This window comes from Strix aluco, chromosome 6 (genome assembly GCF_031877795.1).
Source record: "Strix aluco isolate bStrAlu1 chromosome 6, bStrAlu1.hap1, whole genome shotgun sequence".
NCBI classification, from domain to species: domain Eukaryota; kingdom Metazoa; phylum Chordata; class Aves; order Strigiformes; family Strigidae; genus Strix; species Strix aluco.
In genome coordinates this window covers 19,761,581-19,777,355 of record NC_133936.1, presented here as the reverse complement: position 1 = coordinate 19,777,355, position 15,775 = coordinate 19,761,581, and the positions used below count along the sequence as shown (strand labels likewise).

At 36.8% G+C, this 15,775-nt stretch overlaps 1 protein-coding gene across 6 annotated transcripts in view; it reads right to left on the bottom strand.

Annotated features, from left to right (window-relative positions):
- The window catches only part of SLC4A10 (solute carrier family 4 member 10), a 162,209-nt gene that overhangs the window by 107,134 nt on the left and 39,300 nt on the right, over window positions 1-15,775 (bottom strand). The window contains exon 1 of one of the 6 annotated variants that reach the window (XM_074828973.1): window positions 2,063-2,077. The exons of the other annotated variants lie outside the window; for them this stretch is intronic. The gene's annotated coding sequence lies outside the window, so the exon portion shown is untranslated. Of the gene's footprint in view, window positions 1-2,062; window positions 2,078-15,775 lie in introns of those variants that run through there. 6 annotated transcript variants of the gene reach the window in all.

Below are 15,775 nucleotides of genomic sequence, written 5' to 3'. Positions count from 1 at the left end.
TCTCATAACTTCTCCCCTTCCTTCCTATCATATCACATCTGCTGGATTTGTAAACTAATCTTTATTCAATTGCTAGTCTCAGCCAGACCTCTGAATAAATAAAAGACAGTGCTCCTTGCTGCTAGCTAAGGGATGCAGAAGTTGGGTCACATCTGTATGACTGAGATTTTACTCTCTTTGCTTCATATTTCTCTGTAGTACACTGTCAAATACTTAGAAGTTATGGAGGTGAGAACAGCACAGATTTCAAGCTGAGGCATGGTTATTTTTCCCCTCTGTGTTATTATTCCAATGTCTTATGTCATCCTAGTGCAGTCCCATTTGTGAAATCCTCTTTTCTCACTTCATAGCAACGGCTATGTCAGCTACTACAGAAAAGTCCAACAGCATGAAGATGGATATGAAGACCTTATCCAAAGCCCAAATGAGATTTACTTTTAGCTTGTCTGGGTTCTCTCTCTTGGCCCAGTGCCAGGTGAGAATAGATCCAGGAGGACAGCATTATTTAGGTGTAGTTAGAAGTTAAACGTGCTGAGTTTAGCCCACTATGCAATAGGATATTAGCTGCTGGGCAGCAAATGGAAAAAAGTAAATTATGTTAACTGCTAAATCAACAGTAAGATATATTGGGTTTTAAGTTGGATATGCTTCCCATCTCAAAGGATCTGCTTTCAGCCTTAGAAAAGATGACGTTTCAGATTTCTTTACCTAGAAATAGGGTCAGGGAGAAGAATCATAGAAGGCAGTCTTCTTGCAGTAGCTACTCATGTGGAAGTAGCAAGTGCAGAGACGAAAAGAGGTCACGACCAACTTCTCACAACCTATTTTAACAGCAGGAGAGGACTTTTTCTCTTCCTTTACAGCCACAAAAATGATGTAGTCTGGCATCCGCAGCTTTTACATACAAATGTATGACAACCATAGTTCAAAATGTCACCTTTTTGTTGACATCGCAAGCCATAGTCAATAATAAGTTAACTCCCTCTCTCAGAAACACCCATATAATGTTCAGTGATTCTTCTGTTTCTCAGACATACCCACTATTTTCAGTTGTATTTGACAAACGCTCTCTACAAGCATAATCCAAGGATTAATCAAGGCAGCAGGGAGAATGTTGCAGGACAGAGATATTCTAAAATCAGATTAATTCCATAAAACTTTTGGCACCTAAATGAAGTTGCCTTAACTAAAGATGACATCACCATCAACTCTTCTAATAGTCAATGCAAAGAGATGGGCACTTCCACAGGATAAGCAAGATCTTCGGTAAACTGACTGTCACTGAAGATGGGCTGAAAATTGTTGAGATTTAGGACAATCCAATTAGGACTATCTGGAAAGACAGGATAGTAAACTAGATAGACTCTTAGTTTGATTGAGTGTGACCATTCCTACATAGCCAAACTCACTGCTAACATTTCAAATAAGTTTGCCAACACCAGTAATATTGTTCCTCTACTAGCAGTGAAGGTAGCCTGGCTGAACCAAATCCAACTGGAGTGTTAAAAAATAGCATGGTCCTTTTGTCATCCACTGTCAGGAAAAAATTAACTCAGAATACTATACAATTTTCTGTTGCATGCCCAAAGATTAAATTGGATTCCTTGTGGCCCTTCAGAGTCATCTTCCATATGATCTATTATCCTCCAGAAGATAAGATTGTTTGGGGTTTTTTTGGCTTTTTAAACTGAAACTTATAAATAACCTCCTTGAAGACAACTGACAAAGTCTTTCTTGACCAAAATGTATTAATTCAAATGTAGGGTTTAGTCTGAAGAGTTGCCAAATCATCTCTTATCTTCAGGAAGTAACTTCAGCAGAAAATCCAGAACAGATGACCCAGTACTTCTCATGTCCAAAGATTTAGCTTGATCTACATGATTTTGTTGTCATGAGTGATTTTGTTATCAAGGCAACTGTAATTGATGTGACTGAAAACCACAGATTTGTATCACCCAGAAATGTTCTGCTGCATGCAAACGAACAGCTACCCTAATGGAAATGAAGGGACCTTTTGCACTGTCTATATAGTCACAGCATAAAACAAGAAAAAACTCCCCACCTCATAATTAGACAACGACATTCTGATGATCTTTGCTCTCATTCTTTATCTGTCTCACGTCATCAGTAAGTCATGGTGACCGGGGAGGGCAATGCCACAGAAAACAGTTAGGAGCCACTCTATTCATAAAGAAGATAAAAAATAATTATGTCCTCCAAGCCATCGATGATATGATCTGCTATCTGAAAGTTCAGGTAGTTTAATTCACACAGGGATTAAGAAAAGCAGTAAACAGTGCAGAGGCAGTGAAGGGAAAAAAAGGAAAGGCAGAAAAGAAAGAAATGAGATAATGAAACTGATAATGTGTTTTGAGGAATAACAGCGCAAATAAACAGATTTCAGACACCAAGTTTGAAGTTACTGGTGCATCACTTGTGCCCAGGGAATGAAATACTGCACTGTAAAGAGAATTTTCATATCAAAGACTCACTCAAAACGTATTGGGAAAGTGATCATGACAGTGGACTAGATAATGAGGGATTTGTATAGTTTAAAAGTCTAGACAGTACAAGAACACAAGATATACATTCAGGAATTTGAAATGTACTGCCAAAGAATCAAAGGTAAATAGGTACTATAAATAGCATTTCAACTGGTCTTCCCATCTTTCGGAGATCTAAGAATTAGACTTGTACAAATTCCTTGTCTGCTGTAATCTGGAAGCTTTGAACATCCTCGCTTCCATGACCCTATTGTTCTAGACTAGTCAAGATATTTGACAATAAAAACAAGCTGAAAGTTAGAAACAGATATGACTTTAACAGTGTGCTTTATATTGAAATTACAGAACATCACTTTTGGAAAGGAAAGGGACAAGTATTAATATAGAGTAGAAAGTAAATGTGAACACTGCATTACCAGTTTATATGTGTTTTATCAGTGCTTCTACATGAAAGGATTTTATTCTTAGAAAAGAGCATTATTATTTTCATTGTCAATTTTCTCATAATGCCACTAAATTGATAGACTTGTATGCAGCCACAGAGAACAGCAAGGGAGGATACAATGATCTCCATCAGAGCTTTGAAGGATATTAGCTAACCTTTAACTATTGTCTACTTTAGGAATTTGGGAGTCTTTTTGGTGGAGGTAGCTATGATATTTGAAATAGAAAGGTTGTCAGGATTGCATTCTTGTTTTGACAGGGAAACTTTTCCAAAGCAAAATTTTTTTTCAACCCTTCTCACAGGCATAGTATTTACCTGTTTATTTCTGCATTTACTAGATAGCTAGTATCACATTAAATTTCACCTTTCAAACTCCATCTCCTTGATCTAAATGTCCCCAGTGTTCAGTATTTTGAGAAAATGGAAGAAATTACTAGATACCAAGTTTTACTGGCACAACACAAGTAATGAAATTTTTCAATTACATATCATTATTTGTATTTTTCTACACTGCTCTAAAGTGAAAACAATTACAAGTACAATGACGAAAAATAATATCCAGCAGATGCTCTTCAAACCCTTCCTTGTCTTACCATCTCCTTTTATTAAACAATGGATTTTTTTGTGGTGAACACAAGAAAGAAAATTCTTATCATTTAAACATTATGCTGCTAGCTACTTGAGTATTTCATTTATTAGAAGTCTGTACCAGGCTTACTACAATAGGCTGCTCCTCTTCTGGCAGGATCTCAATGTAGGTACTAAAAAAATAATAGTAATCTACTGATCTTTATTTGGTTTTACAAGCATCCTTCCTTGTACTTGCAAATTCTACCTACTTTTTCTTTAACTAGCATTGTTATTAAATACGTATGTGCATGCATGTGTGGAGAAAGAAAAATAGAGTCTGTGGGCTCCATTGACATACACACTGCAAATATATGCATGATGTGATAGCAATTCAAATAAATTACTTTATAAATATTTCAATAGTCATATAATCTAAAGGGCACATCATAGCTTGTAGGTATACAAACAATAAATAGCCTCAGGTTAAGAATGTTTGGCAACCTAAGTATATTAAGATCCATACAACTAACACACTTGCCCAGTCATTAACAGGTTATACTTAACTTTATAGACTCCAGAAGGAGTTTTGAGGAGGAGCTCCAACAAAGATTGGGCACAGTAAGAGAAAGTGCACTAATGACTGTAAAATGAATAACAACTGGGAAATCAAAACCAATAGTGCCAGTAAAGCAAACACAAGATTCAACTTTGTGGTAAAATCTCTCTCTCAGAAGGGAAAGGAGAAGGCAAGTTGTAAAGCTTTTAAAAGAAAGACTAGAAGTTTGTATTTGAAGTGATGAGTAAATAGACTTTAAAAAGCAAGTGATGTGGGCAGAGTGATAAGTGAAGATGATATTAACACCGGTAATCAAGTGAAGCAAAGCTGTAAGTATTAACGTCAGATAGGCAGATGAGATCATAACAGTCACTGTGTTGAGATGAGCAGGCCTTCAATCTGATTTACAGCTACACGGACAAATAGGAACTGTCAGACCTCAGAGCTGCATAGAGCAAGAAGGACACATCAGGAAAGAAAAGAAAACCCATTAATTCTTTCTGACATGATTATATTCAGGTGACCACTGAAAATGAAGAAAATTTTCTGAGATAGGTAGAGTTTAACCAGAGTGGGGGAAGACCACTAAAAGGTAAAGTAGTGATGCCTTCAGAAAGATTATGCTTATAGCTACATTATCTGAAGTAAGGTGTGGAGGAGGATGCAAAGGCTGAGGATGGATCCCTGAGAGATCTAAATACACACCTACATACAGAAAGAGGAGGAGGGGGAGAGGAAGACCCACCCAATAAGAAACTGAATCTGAAAAGAGAATCAACAAGGACAAAATGACAAATGCCTAAGAACAACAAAATTTGGTGAAGACTACAACATAGCATTGCAGAGAGATGACAGATGGAGTGGAGGAGAATAAAGGACTAGCCTGGAATTCCTCCAGGAAGAAGTCAAGTGGAACATTAGTGAGATAAATTTCAGTGCAAAAGACAGAAACCAGAAGTGAACAGTTCTAGAAAGGCATTAGAATACAAGAAATTAAGACAATTGTACAAAGCATACTAAGGGGGGGAGGAGATGAAGGAGATCTAGGGATAGGACATTAATCTGGTGAATGAAAACTTCTGAAGTTGTTTTGGGTTGGATTTTTTACCATGAAGAGGCTCAGACATATTTCTTGTGTATGGGAATGAATTAAAGGAGAGAAACAGAAATGAAAAAAAAAGAACAGCAGAAGGTCAGAAGGTGGATAGGGACAGGGATATGTTCATTGGAACAGTTCAAAGACTACAAAACAAAATCTTAATGTCTGTTTCAGTAAATGAGGAGGAAGCTTGAATTTTGCCCTTAGTTGGTTGGTTAGCTTTAAGAAGTTCACATGGAGAGAGGGGGGAATAGATAAACTGAATGGAGGGCTGTATGATTAATAAAAAATACAGAACAGGCAAAACTGCAAGCAAAGATACTCATAACAGATGACAAAAATCCCAGAGATTAAGAAATACAGAAAGTCAGCAGAATCAAAAGATTTTCACCGGAGATAGTCAGCAGTATCTCTGAAGCATGGCAGATGGCATTAGGAACTGAGAAAGTGGATACTGGGAGTCAGCCAGGACCATGAATTGTCAGAAGGGTTTGGAAGTGTATGAGAACAAAAAAATAGAGCCTAAAGGGATAAACTGATAGAGGAAAGTAACAGAGGAACAAAGGAAATAAGAGCAGAAAAGAAGTCATCAAGATCGACAAAACAGAAGTTTTACAAAGTCCTATTTGTGGAGACAGAATAAAAATGTTGAAAAAGTTCAAATAGTTATCACAGAAAAGGAACTCGGAGAACAGTGCATAGAGAAGACCAGCTCAAGTGCATAGCTGATTTGGCACATGCTATACAATTTAAATGAGAAACAGCAGCACCAGGGCAGCTACAGAGTTAAGATAGTTATCCATATGGAAACTGAAGGGTGAGAAATTATGAATGGAAGAAAGTTGCAAGTCAAAGTCAGAGAGATGGGAATAGGTAGAGTTGTGTGCATGCACACCATAAAAACATTAGAGGCAGGCAGAAGGAAATTCTATTGTTTAAAAAAAAAATAAAATACAATAAGGAGCTAGGAGCAGGCAGAATTTAGGAACAACAGCACAGAAGTGCCAACTTCTTTGACCCAAATTCAGAGTGGATATTGCTGGAGGTAACAGTCTCCACTGAAAGGACCACAGATGAGACAGTGTTAATAAACAAGGGAACAAATTTCTGTGGGCTGGAGAGAACAACAGGAGGTAAAAAGACAACTTCCAGGTTCTCTGAGACCAGTGACATTCCAGAAACATCAAGAAAATAAAGGAAGACCAGATAATGGAGCAGATGAGTTCTGCACCTGAAGAAAAAAAGGAAGTGACAGGAATGGCACAGAAAGGAGGCTGGACAGAATGCAGATGTCATTTACGGGAAGAAGGAAAGGACAGAGAACACCAAAAGAAGTGCAATCCGGACATGGGTTGATGTAAGAGCATGAAAAGCATCAGAAAGCACAGAGATAAACAAGCACCAATAAAGCAATCAAAAAGAAGAAGAGAAAGGAAACAGTACCATGCTGGTTGTGGCTCTTTCAGATATCCTGAAACTTCTGTTATCTGAAGCTGTTACATATACTCTCTCTGACATACATTAGTTTTTTTAACAAACTACATGGTGATTTAAAATGCTAGTTGATAAGGATGATTTGCTATGACATAGTTAATACTAGGAAAAGATTTAATCCACTAAAGCTTATATTACATGCCAAGTTCATATAAGCAGTATTGGTTGAGGCATTTTATACTTGTACACTCTGTAACTATATTAGAAGTTCATGCCAACATACACTAATAAATCTTTTGTAATGTAGAACTGGACTAATCTGAGCCCTATTCTCCCAGGAATTTTAATCGTATTTATGGATTGTTTGCCAGAATAGCATACTGATTGCTTATTTCTTCTCAAGATACAGTACACAAGAGAGTAAATAACATCACTGGTCAAGTGTTATTCTGCATCTTTGGACATACAGATGTCTTGGTTCTTGGGAAGGGAGTGTTTCGGGGTTTAAGGAGCTTGTTTTGTTATTTTAAGCCCAGTTATTCTTTTCCAAGCCCAACATCACAGCTAATATGTCTCATACTTAATTTTACCAATGACTGTTTTCAAGTTGAAGATTTCTGAAGGCAAAGAACTATAAACAGAATGAGGCCAGCTAATGTATTTTAAACCATACCTATGCCAGGAAGTTACAAAGGGCTTTTGATCCCCAAATAAGGGTGCAATCAGGTCTGCTATATATGGGAACCGCAGATTTCAGCTAGCACATTAAAGTTCTAGGAGTTGACCTGCCTGAGAATGAAAAAAAAAAAAAAAGAAAAAAAGTTAATTGAAATCCACTCCTTCCCTGTCACTCACGCTATTCCCTATGTCACTTCACATGCTAGTAAAATCACAAATATGCACACTTACAAAACAAAGGGGCACCAACACTTTGAAAAGGATTAAGTTATGTGTAATAATTTTGTTTGAAACATTTACGCTCCACTGTAATTTCATCTCCTGATGTAAATATGGCAGAATTCAAAACTTGAGGAAACAGGTTTGTAACCCATGAGGATTACAAATCCATTTCCAAGTGGTGGAATTCTCAGTAAACTGGATCATGACAAACAAAGATGTTACTCCCCAAAAGGTATGTGAAATCCTACATTAACTTGCATCTTGCACAACTCCTGTGTAGTCAATGGGAACCCAGCAGGACGGGAGCTAGGTAAGATTCCAGGTAATTTTTATTTTAAACTATGGCATTGCCCTGGACTGCAACAGAATACTTTAAAAAGTGCATATCGTAACAGCTTTCCTCTGCTTAGAAACAGAATGAGCATGTTTTAAACTGGGACAGAGCGCAGAAAAAGTCAGTGAGAGACTAGAAGGAATAATAGGAAGTCAGAAGAACAGAACTGAAGTCTCCCTTGAACCTTTGTCTATCCTTCAAACAAAAAAGGCCCAAAGCTTTTGTAAGACCACTAAAGACAGAAACTGCATCTCATCGTACAGCTTACATTTAAACTGAAAATTTTTCATCAAGGGAGAAAAGAAGAGAGAACCAGAAAAAGCAAATGTCCCCACTTCTCGCTTTAACAGTGGATCTGACTTGCACAGGGCAGTCAGGAAGCCCATTCACCTCACAATCACCAGAATGGCCAGTTTAGCTTAACTAGCACTCTATGTCCATTTATTATTCATCTGCAAAAAAAAAAATAAGGGGGGGGGGGGGGAAGTAGCAGGTGACATTTAATTAACTAAGTGAAAGATAAGAAATGTCTCCTTTTCAAAAGCGTAAAGATCAAGTCAATAAATCCTGTGCATAGTTTCATTAATAGATACTACTATTATTCCCTTGAAAATTTTATTCATTATTATTCTCATTATTGTTCATTTTTCATCACCCTGAATCACAAAAGTAATGCTCATGCTAAAGAATGATAAAAGATTAGCAAAGGTGTGATGACTTTTTTAATCTGTCCTTTGAAAAAATGGAAACTTTATGTGACATTATTATCTTGTATTTGTCTGTCTTGTGTTTTAAATACTTTGTCAGTGCTCCTGCTTCCTCAGTTTTTTTGTTACTGTTATGCTGCATTACATGTCTGTGGAGATCCAGCCAGCCTAGAAATGAAGAGGTATTAAATTTGCATATCCTTCCAACAGAATTACTCACAAGATATTTTAGTCAACAAAACCCAGTTTATTATCCCAAGTTCTACAGGTGAGATACAATGTGGTGTGTAACATCCCTACTTTAAATCACTTCTGGTACATTTGAACTGGATTACTTGAACTCACCTTTGAACTGGAAGACCACACATACGATGTCAACTTCTAGAAAGATTTCCAAGCAGTCTGTAAACAATCAACCAGTAAGCCTGTTGCTGGCAATGGGCAGATTTAGAGAAACTATTATAAAGAATAAAATTACTGAGCACAGAAGTAATTATGATATACTGAAAAAAAATTGATCCTGTGGAATGTTCCAGGGAAACACATGGCAACTGAGATACCTGAAGGACATCTGCAGTCTCATGCTGAGATTGATCAAGAGGTCCTCTGACAAGAGACTTGGAAATTATAAATACACATAACTTCAAACTGAACAGAACTGCACTAGGAACCTGATGAAACACAGAAAACCCTGCCTTCATTAACACAGACAATCTGCCAAAGTGAGGGCTACTGAGCATGGGGTGCTTCGTGTCTTGGAAATGATTTAACTCCCTGCTGTTTTCTGAGAAGAGCAGTTTTGTTCCACAATTGCCTGCTACATCAGCGTACATCACTATGCCTATCCCAAATACATAAACTGTAAACCAAGAGAAGATGATGTTAATGGTGATGAACATGCTGGGAAGGCAGGAGCATCCATCACAGGAACAGCATCAGTTCCAGGGCTTAACCAATTTACTTTACAGGATCCCTGCTGCCCAGCTCTGTATAGAAGCAGGTACCAACATTATCCAGAGCCAAAGAGCCTGAATCTTGTTTGCTATGACTGAACAGCATAAGAGATTCTTCAGTTCACCTGAAGAAATTTTATGCTGTGCATATTGGAAGATAAAGGTACATTCTTATATTAAATTAGAGAGCTACAGGTGTGTACAGTGTAGCCAAGCAAAGACAGGAAAATTAAAAGGAAATTAAACTAGAAATTGATAATGACATTTTTATGGACATAAAAGGAGGCCCATGAGGGAAATAAAGTCTAAGCGATTACCAGGGAATTTTTTTTATAGCTGATGATACAGACATTGCTAAAAACGTAAATTTAATCCCTGTCTCACCAATTGCAAAAGATACTAAAAAGGAAACAACATTTCTTATCTGTTGAAGCAGGCAAGAAAAGGACCCAGAGCACGTCTCAGATCTGTGCTGAGGTTGCTGCTGGTAGATGTTCAGGACACAAGGCAGTGCTAGTAACTACTTCTGACAGCACAGATTACATCTCTCCCTGACATCCACAGCAAATATGCATCTTTGCATTAGAAGTTAGATGACTGAGAAATTTCAGCACATCTGCACCCTACAAAATAGAAAACCAGTCAGAAAAGAGGAGGAGGAGAGCAGAAGGCAGACTGGGCAATAACCAAAGCCAGTGAGTCACTGTGAGACATTCACTAGCAGCAGTAAGAAATTCACTCATGACTACATGCAGAAGGACTGGTGACAGTACACTGAGCTCTAGCAGAGGGGACAAGTCTGGTGAAAGCAACAAGGCAACCAAGCTCCTGGAGAAAGAGGTCATCACTTCCTTCCAGAACAAAAGGAGAATGCCAAGACAGCTTTTCATTTTCATATGTTTCACATTTCATATGTTAGGTAAACTTTACTGGCAATATGCAGCCACCTCCACTAAATCCTTTGCCCTGATGATCTAAATTCTCTATTTGACACGTATTGGCACAACTACCACAGCTGATATTCTAAAGATAAGATCCAGGCACAGTTACCAGACACTGAACTTCATCCTTAGTAGCACTCACAGAACTAGGCCTACGCTTGCCACGTGGAATCTAAGCATCCAGGAATAATCTTCAACAGAATATACACCACCATAAGAAATCACTATATTCTGTCGCTGTTACGAAACTATTGTTCTGCATTTTCCATACATACTAGATTTTTATAATGATCATTCACTGTACTCCATTAAAAACGTTACATGGCAGTCAACAACAACCAAACTCCACTTTCTTATATACTAAGAGTTGCCTAAATTTAAATTTTAAGTTGTGATATGCACAACCGCTGTTTAAGACACACATACACGCACGAAGCCTAAAATTTTATATTCACCAACATTTATTCCTGGAACAGAACTAGAAAAATTAGACGAACAATGGGGAAAAGAAAAGGGGAAAGAGAAGTCTGATTTATTTTTTTCCAGGTTTAAAGTATTTCAGATAACCTTAGCAGGAAAATAGAAAATAAACACTTAAATACATTTAAAAACTGAACTAAAGAGTGACATCAGCTGGCATGCATGACTAACTTTCAGACAGAAACGCCCCTGAAGCATAGATAATCCCCTTGACATCAGGTCTCCACCATACAAATTCCTATCTCCAAACAGACTCCACACCTGAATGGAATTGCTCAATTGCAGCTCCCCTTACTAATGCCAGAACAAGGTATTTCTCTGCTGTCCCACTTGCAGAATTCAGGCATAAAAGTGACAGTGCTTTTCCTGGAAAATTCTTATTGCAGGACTGGGACATAAAACTGGTATTGCTTTTGTTAGAATAGTTTTAATTGCATTAAATGTGGATACAAACCATATGGGTATGATTTCTTGCACGTATTTTAATAACGCTGTGTGCCTGCATAAAATCTTTAATAAAGAGAATTTAAACAAGTGAACTCATTATGTTATCAGGAGACAAATGGATGAATCTTAAGTGCTGAAGGCTCCTATATACGTTTTTGTTTTACTTAAGCAGCCTGGGGGAAAATGGGAAAGCTATTACAAAAATTAGTAAATTTTTACAATACCTCAACACTCCCTCATGTCACTTAATGCCTGTTTTACATTTTCATTCAATGCACCAAGATGAATATTTTGTATCAGTTGGTGGCTGGCTGCATCAGTTGAAAACATTTGACAGCTCTGTGCATGCTCTGAGTTTCCTCTAGAAATTAAGAAATAATTTTTGGTGAGTTGACTAAAAACACAACTTATGAATCCCTGGAGTTCATGTTCCCATAATTTACCTTTTTTTATTATTATTACTAGATTGTATCTTTTTATTCAGTTACTTTAAAATTCGCTTAGCTCAAAATATTAAAGCTTACTCTTTCCCTTTAGGACTTATTGTCTGCTTACATCAACTGGCATCAGGGGACATAGATTCCATGTAAGACATTCCAACACAACAGGAGGTTTCATCACTAAAACAACTGCTATGAATTAAGCAAAACTATTTTCAAAGTTCAAAGTTTTTCTTCTCCATAAGATTACCAAACATTAGTATTTACAATTTTCAGTGCATTCAGTCCTCAACTTTTCAAGGATTCCTGTCCAAAGTTTCCTGTATTTGATTGACTAGTTAACAGACAATACAAATTTCCTTACCAGAAAATATGATTCTGCCCCTCTACTCAGCCAGGTTGAGACATAACTGGAACACTCAGTGGTGCCCAGTGACAGAGCAAAAGGCATAAGAAAAAACTTGATCCCCTCAATAAAATGGGAACAGCAGTATTTCCCCACCTTATCATCAGTCCCATCTTGTAATCTCTTACTGGCATATACATTTTTTAAATGATTGAGGAAAAGGATGCTCTCCCTTTTAGGGTCACACTGAAATCAGTATGGCACAATGGAAAGCATTATGTAGCTTATTCTGTAGTTTATATTGATTTTACTAAACAATCTATTGGAATTTACCAGAATTATGGATCAGCTTCTACTTATACTTAGCTTCTACTGAAAGAAATTGTCATGAGACCAAAGACCCTGATCACAGTACTGTTAACAGCAATCATGTTAATGTTTTTTTATTAGTAACTTTTACTGAAAAGTAAGGCAAAATAAATACGGTCTTGCAAGGAAACAAGAAACAATATGAACAAGTCATATTATTTATAAGGCTCATTACAACAGAGAGAGGAGGGGAGAGAGAAAAAGAACCATAGTTGGGATTGCTTCTCTCCAAAATGCCATTCTAAGTAATGCATAACCATTCTCTTTTACTGCATTAATATGGTCACTTTTCCTACTACTCCCTCTTAGGTGGTCCCATCTCTACAGGAATTGGTTGGGACTAATTATGACTCTATTTTAAATTCTCTTAACAGATTACTGTGGCACTGTTGTGATTTATTCACATTTTCATATTGGTCCCAGCAAACTCCTTCAAACAGTCTTTATTCAGAATGATCACATGGTGATATTCTTGGAACGCTAGTCGTTTAGCTATGTATTTTGTGACCCTGCAGTTAGCTATTACACGTTTGTGCAATGTTACTTTATGTTTTAGACTATACTAAGCCTTCCCTAATTCAGGTCATTAGGCCCAATGACTTGGTATATGAATTCAAGTACTAAATGAGAAGAATTTGACCAGAGAATAGGATCACCTCTTGGGAGGGAGACTAATGTAGGACAAAAGAACTTGAATTCCTTCAACCCACTCTGAAAGTACTTTTTGCTTCTAGCGTTGTTTTACCATTTGTGAATGTTTGGCCACGATATCCTATTTGTCCTAGTGTTGCCATTTCCTTAAAAACTGGCACTATAACATATGAAAAAGTCAGCAGTGTGGAATCAGGACAGCAATCAGTAATAAGTAAAATCACTACACAGCTGAATATGTGCATGAGTGTGAGAATTCATGTTTAGAACTGGTAAATGACACAAATATTGGGCTTCTTGCCCAACTTGCTAGTTAACACCGTTCCTAAAACATCCATACAGAGAGCTTTGTTTCCTTATAAGATCTTTATCATCAAGTTCTGTAAAACGGAATGTTTAAAGATAGGGAAACACATACTCACGGATGTGTATGTGTTATGCACAGTCAAGGGGAAAGAATTCTTTAGTTAGAGAGATCCTTCTTTACACAGCATTCTTCAAATACAGACAGTTGCAGTCCACTTGTTTTGAAGACGGATGGTATAGTTTTAAAGGCAGCATAAAAAACCTTCTTGTTGATACCAGCACACTGCCACTGGACTCAATGACTCCAAATCTGTGCGATATGTCCAAACATCAGCAAGTATATTTTAACCCCGGGGTGGGGGTGGGGGCATTAAACAAGCAAAATACTTTGTAGTTTTAAGTTTTCGTATCACTTCAGTCCAATTCCCTGCTCTCACATCTGTATCTCTACCTTGCTGCACTTCTTGCTCTTACAGAAGAACTTCACTTCCTTAATACATTCGTTTGGAGTATTATTCCCTAGTCCCTCTAAATTAAGAAGGACTTTTAATGGCTCTATGTCCTTTGAGTGAAAAAACAGTCAGTAATATCATTGTTTCAAAATGGAATGACCTAAACACACACTTTCTCAAGCAAGCATTCTTCACCAATTTATTTGCCTCTGTAGATACAGTTTCTATCCTAAATAGGCTGCAATGGATGACTATCGCACTATTTGGAGATTATTATCAATGATACATTTCAAAAACATCCACAGAATGCAGTTTGCAGAATTAATATAAATGATAAAACAGAGTCCAGGATAAGCACATGACATACTGCTATAGCTTCCAGTTATGCAAAATTCCATGGAGATCTAATTATTTTAAATGAGCAAAGGAGACTTCAGGAACAACTTCAAAATACAGGCACGTCAAGATTTGAAATTATACTTTAATAAGGAAAACTAAGAAGCTGGGGGGAGGGTTGGTCCTATTAAAAAGTCCATAAATACCCTGCAAAGCACCAAAATACCATGAAACCAATACTTTCAGGAATTTCATTCCAATGCCAAGAAACAGAATGTACTCATTGTGTCTAATACATTAAAATACTGAAAATAAATTCTAACAGATTAAAAAGATCTTGTAGCAAGTGAAAGGTATAGTTAAATCATTCCAAACCTAATCAAGCTTAAGAGCAGGGCAGTCGTTCCCCATTATTAGTAAGAATGTAATCTGGATAAGTAGACTGGGAAACTATAAATTATGGCCAGTAAAAATAATACAACGTTTTTTACAAATATGTTTTTACTTATTTTTACTGTAGCCATTTTTACTGTAGCAATTTGCTGCACATTCTTAAGTTCTCTTAAGTGGTCTTCTGTGGTCTCCTACACACATACATTTCCAACAAAATGTTATTAAACGGGGGTGAAACCAGAATACACTTCTAAATGCAAAATCAAATCCACGTTTTACATGTTTACATTTGTAGGTGGAAATATGAAAATATTTTTAAATCTTGATCACTTAACCCTGTGCTTTGGGGTCAGGAAATACCGCTCACCACTGCCAATCTGCAGTCCAGTTGTATGTGGAAATTGTTGTTCCACAAAGGTAGAGCAAGCAACAGAAAAATTGCACACTACTTTCAGGCTTCAGCTGAGCTTTTAAAACACATGGCCAAACACGTTGCCATGGAAATGTTCTGCAAATACATCTAGAATTTCTTAAGATGGAGCTGAATATCATTTTTTAAAATAAACTTCTACAATTCCAAATATAATTGCTCTATGATGCATTCAAAGGAAACAATGGCTATTATCTAGCATTTATAACAACTAAAGTGGTAACAGTATCTCCAATTCTATTTTGTGCCTCATACATGAAATTAGGCCACTATCTTCCTATGTAAAATACCCATATATTTGTTTTCTTTTATGTACTGTGACTTTCCTATCCATCAACACAATACATTAGCAGATACAAAAGTATCAGCCTTGCAATAAAGTTGGCAACAATTAGAAACAAAAAGGATGAGACATGCTTCAATAAAATGAATTTGCTTTTAAATAACATTCTAAATATTTAAGTTATTAATCTTCTCTCTTACAATCCATTAGTATTAGTATGTGTCACTGAGTGTAATAATTAAAAAGGGGAGAGTTATCATGCCAAACTTTCGTTATGTTCAGTGAGCTATTTTTAAAACTGATTTGAAATGAAGCAAAAAAAAAAAAATCTACTACTGCAAAATGAAGGAAGATCTGTGTCTGCAGAATAGCTCAGTCCTGTTACACAATGTGATACGC